The following is a 6,301-nucleotide window of genomic DNA, read 5'->3' on the forward strand; positions in this document are numbered from 1 at the left end:
ACCCAGTCACCTTCATCGAGGACTGTTTCTTGAGCTTGTCGATGCCGATCGGCATAAGTTTTAATTTTGTGCTTTGGAGAAGTGTGTGTGACACGAACCCTATCAGCATTCAAGGGTCAGTCCACTGCCCACAGTGCCAGTTGGGTTTTAATGGTTCTCGCAAATATCAAGGTGGCAGGACTCTCACCCATCGTAGAGTGAGGAGTTGAACGATAAGCACGCAGGGCTTGACACAGGGCCTGGTTTAACTTGATCTTCTTCATTGATGCTTGTTGAATTACCCTTTTGAGGATACCCATGAATTGTTCCACACCACCATTGGCTTTGATGCTTGACATTTATTCTGACTAGAAACTCCTTGATTTCTTTGCTGTTGAACAGCAGACCATTTTCAGATTTGAGAATGGTGGGGATACCCCATGCAGACCATTTTCAGATTTGAGAATGGCAGGGATACCCCACGCTGCATAGGCGTCATCCAGCCACTTCATGACCTTGTCATGAGTTGATGATAACTCCTCTACTAAAGGAAAGCATGAATACTCATCGATGACTACCATGAGATGTCTTCTGTTTCCTAAGGGTCCGAAGAAATCAACTGCACACTCTTTCCCAAACCTGTGCAGGAAGGTCAGGCATTGTCAATTGATACAGCATCACTTTGGGGGAAAGGCATTTGCAAAGCTGGCACTCTTTTAGTTCCCTCTCAACTTGCCCTTTTATGCGTGGGAACCACACTTGTTCTCTTAGGACTCTTCTTGTAGCTACAATGCCACAATGCCCTTTATGGGCTAGTTAAATGACGTGCTGTCTTAGACTCCTAGGTTTGACAATTCTCGTGCCTCTCACTACATCATCTTCCCTGGTCACTAACGGTTCATCCTGTACATTTTTGAATTTTTGAAATTCAACATTATCAGCAAAAGGTCAAGTGCTCCTCTTCCACAAGTTGAAATGATGTCTTTGAGGATAAGTATAATCTTACCAGCATTAGCAGCAGCAATGATCTGTTCAATGGATAGGGCTGCTGGCATGCTGGACCTCACAATGAAGTTAAAATACTCCTCAGCTGTTTTGGATGCACTGTGATGATGTAATGGTACTTGTAAAAAGTAATCAGCAGGGTTCTGATCTTTATCCGACTTGTGTACAATTGCATAGTCATACTCTTGCAGTCGCAGCCCCCACCTTTCAATGAGAGGGAGCATTTTGGCTTTTGGATTCCCACTAGGGAGCAGCAGTTAGTGGTCTGTACTGATAGTGAAATGTTTTCCGTATAGAAACACATGAAATGTTTGCAGGCCCACCCTGCAGCCCGACTCTCCTTCTCTGGCTGGGAATAGCCAGATTCTGTGTCAGACAGGCTTCGACTGGCATAGGCCACAATGGGGCATATTTATACTCTGTTTGCGCCGGATTTGCGTAATTTTTTTTTACGCAAATCCGACGCAAAGCTAACTCCATATTTATACTTTGGTGTTAGACCCGTCTAGAGCCAAAGATCTTGGAGTTTGCGTCATTTTTTAGCGTGGACACCTACCTTGCGTTAATGATATGCAAGGTAGGCGTTCCCTTCTAAAAAATGACTTTAAGGCATGTGCGCCTTATTTAAACTCCCGTGCAAAAATGACGCACGGGAGTGGGCGGGCCTGAAAAAATGACATCCAGCCGCTTTTGCATCATTTTTTAATGCCTGTTCAGGGCAGGCGTTAAGGGACCTGTGGGCTCGGAAGGAGCCCAGAGGTGCCCTCCCATGCCCCCAGGGACACCCCCTGCCACCCTTGCCCACCCCAGGAGGACGCCCAAGGATGGAGGGACCCATCCCAGGGAACTTAAGGTAAGTTCAGGTAAGTATATATATATTTTTTTTTTGTGGCATAGGGGGGCCTGATTTGGGCCCCCCTACATGCCACTATGCCCAATGTCCATGCCCAGGGGACATAAGTCCCCTGGGCATGGCCATTGGGCAAGGGGGCATGACTCCTGTCTGTGCTAAGACAGGAGTCATTTCAATGGGGGTTGGGAGTAAAAAAAAATGGCGCAAATCGGGTTGAGGCCAATATTTTGCCTCAGACCTGACTTGCCCCATTTTTTGACGCCCAAGCTCCATTGTCCCCTACGCCGGCGCTGCCTGGTGTGGGTCATTTTTTTTGACGCACACCAGTCAGCTGCGCCGGCTAACGTCATTCAATAAATAAGGCGCCCGCATGGCACTTTGGAATGGCGTTAAAATTTTTGACGCACAACTGCGTTGGCGCAGTTGTGCGTCAAAAAGTATAAATATGGCCCAATGTGTCTCTGAGCATTCGGAGGACCATTATGTTGAGCAAGGGTTGCCTCTAGCCCCACTGGGTTTGCATTTACTGTGATCTCAGTATGTAACTGATGGCCAAAACAAGCCATCTGGGTTGCATTGTCAATCGCATGTTTTATTCAGTTGAAGCTTTGATCACATTCTGCTGATCACTGGAAAGGGACATTTTATTTTGTCAAGTCTCTCAGTGGGGAACTCCCTGTGGCAAAGTCAAAAATTTACCTTGAGCAATAAGTGGCTGTGCCTAAGAAGGATCGCAGAATGGTGACATCCTGTGGTGGGGGCAAGTAGCTGACCGTGCTTCCACTTCATCCTGGTCAGGAATCATTCCTCCATCATAGACTATGTGCCCAAATAATTTTTTCATCTTGTGAAACTCGCATTTTACTACGTTTAAAGTGAGCCCTGCATCTGCAAGTAACTGGCACACTTGTGTAAGAGTCTTGTCATACTCCTTTTGCATTGCTCCAAATGCCAGTATGTCATCACTGTAATTAAAAGAACGCGTGACAAGTTGAATTATTCTACATATAACATCCAGAAATATTTCTGCAGCTGATGACACTCAACCTTTTGTATCTTAACAAACCAACATGAGTCGAAAAAGTAATGATGTACCTGCAGTTGTCGTCCAGCTTGAGTTGATGGCATCCCTTGTTCAGGTCAAGACGGGAGAAGATTTTGGCCTCATTCAGTTGCATGATCATGTCAACAATGTGTGGACCAGGATGTCTTTCTCTCTTGATTGTGTAGATGGCTTGGCACATATCAACACAGATGTGCACTGCAACTGTCCTGTTTTGGCACCACCATAATGGGTGAAACCCATAGCGTAGGACCGGTGCAACGCTTAATGATGTCATGCTTCAACAGCATTTCTAGTTCTTACTCAACAGCTTCTTGCAAGTAAAAAGCAACTCTGCAGTGCCACTGGGCAACAGGGCGAAAGTCCTCATTAATGTGAAGTGATACTTTTATTGTCTTGAGTCTGCCTAGACCATGAAACAACATAGAAGTTCACTCAATTTCAGATTGAGTGTGGCAGGTGTAATTGAGAGATATCAGTTCCATGTAAGTAGCAGTAGCAAAACTGAGTAGGCATGCACTGGACAAAGTTCCTTGAAGAATGTGAATTGGCGCTTGCACTTATACTGCTTTGTGTTGCATTGTCGGTCTGAAAGACCCTTGACTCTGCAACGGTTTAGAAGGAGCCCACATGTGTACCTTCGTGATTGATGGGTTGAGGTGTGGCACAGGAGACAGGCTATTGAACGTCTCGATTGGCATGATGTTAATCAACACACCTTTGTCTTTATGAAGGCTTATGGGGCAACCGTTGACCTTCATTGTAATCTTGAGGCAGTGTCCAAATAATTCAGTTGTTTTGTTTGATGGTTTGCCTTGCAAGCAGCCAAACCGCCAGGCGCCTGACGTTCGTTGGTCGATACGCTCATTGCACATCCATCCTCACTGGTGCTTGATAATGACATTGAAGAGCCGTTTTGAATGAGCTTGATGATGCTTTACTTTGTCTGGTTTCTACTAGTCGTAACTAGTGCTGCTTTTTGGATATGTTGGCGTGCCGAGAATGCTTCTGGAAACCTCTGGCATCCATTTTCTCTTTTCACTGTGACGTATTTGGTTTCTTTTTCGCTTTGCAAACTGCTATAAAGTGTTTTTCTTTCCCGCAACCTTGCAGGTTTCTACTACGGCTGGACATTTACCTTTATGGGGAAATGGAAACCTTCAGCGGAAACAGAGCTTTTTCTTCTTCGAAGATGTTGATCAGGTTGCATCTACCTTGTACTTATGTTTGCTTTTCATGACCAACGCTGATTCATTTTTCGCTGTTCCAGCTTCCAAATCAGTAGCTTGTTGATCTGCTCTTTCATTAACTCTTTCAGCAATTCATATTTTCTCTAAACTGAGCGCCTCTTTCAACGTGCATCTGCTGAAAGAGTCTGAAAGACAGCTATTGATGACTGAGGAATATGGCATCTCCATTCTTAAATTCACTAAACTTACAGTGGTTGATGAGCACATCAGGCTTTTCAACAAACTCATCTATCATTTCACCAGCTTTTTGTCACACTTGATTGAAAATGTACCTTTCATATTGAATTGAACTTGGTACCCAATGCTTCTTTGATCTGACAGTACGATATTGCATCAGTCAGTGAAATTTTGCTTCAACACTTTTTTTAATCCGTCACCGGCAAGGTATTTAATGTTTTTCTTATCAGCTCCCTCTTTCAGGGCATCCATGAAGTCATCAAACATCTTGATCCATGCGGTCCACCTGATGCCAATATTTTGCTTTTTGAATGGCAGTTCAGAAACACAGCTGCATTGTATGTTGTGCTCTTTCCTGTAGCCAATGAAAAAAATCACCATTCTGCTTGGCTTTCGGTGCACAGTATGCAACATGCCACTGTGCTTGCATCGGCCTATCGAGCTTGGGTCATCACACCAGATTCGAGGCCATATGGCACTTCCCTCTCTCGTGCTGGCAAGTACGTCTGTACTTTTGTACCCAGTTATCACTACCTTTAGCATTTACTTTGCATGAATGATGGCTCTGTGTTATGGCTTCTTTCAGTCTTACCAATGGATTCTGGTGGTTTTTTTGAATGTTCGACTCCATAGGGCCTTCAACTTCTTTGCGGGCCATATGTGAGCTGGAGCGTGGCTTCGACTTCACACACATCAGCTTCGAACTGCTTCTCATCAATCTGGGCACTAGTGGCATGCACTAGCAGTTTGCTGTATTGTTGCTAGCTCTCAAGGAGAGCAGTCTTTTTTCTTCGGGGCACATATCCCCTACTCGTTATTATTCGTGAAGCATTTACTCTGTGTCCAAGAGCAAAGTTTGTCAAAATGGCAACGTTGTGACAGAGTGCGGGTAATTCATCTAAAAGATAGAGCTGTGTTTACTATTCCTTTCTCTGACTGCATAGTTAACGTATTTTGAAATGTTAACTAATGACACTTTTGCATGGGTATCGGTGAGGAGAAGGCCATATTATTCCAAATGTTTTCTAACATATTTCTAAACAACGAAATGTCCTTGATTTGCAAAATAAAGCACAAATATACAATAACATTAAGGTACCTAAGTTAGGTGATATTGATGACTAGCACCCCTACTCTGAAGATTGTTCCAGGACCACTGCCCTTCGGTGTTTGGTACCATGCTTCGTCTGGTGCAAGAGATTTTCCAGATGCAGATATTAATTTGACCCTTTTGTAGTTTGTACTTAGGATATAGATGAGAGAAGCTAATATCCCATAATTTGTCGCAAAACAAATGTTTAAAATAGATTATTATAAGTTACTAGAAGCCGGCTGGCTGTATGTGTACAATTTGTATCATTGTAACATGCAGGTAATCTCCAGCTCTCACGTTCTGAACATAAGAAATACTCATAGAGGCTCATAAATGTATCCTTATCATGTGAAAATGATAAGCGGTACTAGCCTTAAGAGACATTCTGCTTGAGGTTGTTTTGCCCCACCCATGCTTCATTGGCTTTCAACCTTTCTGAAGTACAATTGAATCATGCTCTCCCTATCAAGGTTATACGCATGGGGACTCTAGGAAAGACAAAGCGTTGCACTGTACCCTAGGAACACTATTAAAACATTGTTCTGCAGCCTAGAGACACAAACTCACTGTGTTGCATCAAAGTAAACCACACTAACCCCTCATACTGCTTTGCGTTCCAGTGCCTTCACCTGTCACACTCCAGTGCATCCTAAGAAGACTAAACAGGATCACTTCACTAAATATTAGAGACACTAACATAGCACACTGTACAACACGTCTTGGCCACTGACCCACCACACTACACTGAGTCATAGGGATACTAACCAACCCGTGGACTTCATCTTGATTGAGGTCACAAACCAATCGCACTATCTCCCAGGAGCATTAACATAACCACAAATGCACTGTATCCTTGGGACACTAATGCAGCATACTATTTT

Source organism: Pleurodeles waltl, chromosome 7 (assembly GCF_031143425.1).
Source record: "Pleurodeles waltl isolate 20211129_DDA chromosome 7, aPleWal1.hap1.20221129, whole genome shotgun sequence".
Lineage (NCBI taxonomy): Eukaryota > Metazoa > Chordata > Amphibia > Caudata > Salamandridae > Pleurodeles > Pleurodeles waltl.